Source organism: Myotis brandtii, unplaced genomic scaffold (genome assembly GCF_000412655.1).
Source record: "Myotis brandtii unplaced genomic scaffold, ASM41265v1 scaffold247, whole genome shotgun sequence".
Lineage (NCBI taxonomy): Eukaryota > Metazoa > Chordata > Mammalia > Chiroptera > Vespertilionidae > Myotis > Myotis brandtii.
Genome location: NW_005359352.1, coordinates 1,428,353 through 1,428,829, shown reverse-complemented (window position 1 = coordinate 1,428,829; position 477 = coordinate 1,428,353). Strand labels below are relative to the sequence as shown.

Genomic DNA, 477 nt, shown 5'->3' with positions numbered 1-477 from the left:
GCCGCACACCTGAGGCTGGCTGGGCCTCTGACCGCTTCTCGCGGTGGAAATGCCTCCGCAGCGGCTGCGGACGGGACGGAGCCCCGGGAACCGCAGTGCACGGACAAGCTGCGGGGAGAGGGCCTCCTCCTGTGCCGGCCTGGCACACCCAGACCCGGGAGCTCTGTCCAACGGGACAGGACCCCAAGTCCCGCAGGACGTGGAAATGCGAATTCGGGGGAACCGAGAGCATGGCTGCCTTTCTCATCTGTTAAGTCACAAATAAACATGCAGAAGGGACAGGTGGCATCACAGGCCTCCCGGGTTCCGGGCCGCGTGAGAAGCAGGAGCTACTGTGCAGCCAAAGGCGACCCTTTCGCCCTCGATCGGCCATTGAAAGTGACCCTGTCACGCAGCTCCCGCCCCCCACCGCTCAGACCCCGAGGGAGGAGGGCCACTGAGGGCTCCGGGCGGGGGCTGTGTGGGCAGTGCTGGTCC

The 477-nt window shown here is 66.5% G+C and overlaps 1 protein-coding gene across 1 annotated transcript in view; it reads right to left on the bottom strand.

Annotated features, from left to right (window-relative positions):
- Positions 1-477, bottom strand: part of KIDINS220 (kinase D-interacting substrate, 220kDa) — a gene marked incomplete at its 3' end in the record, with an annotated part of 53,124 nt that overhangs the window by 4,212 nt on the left and 48,435 nt on the right.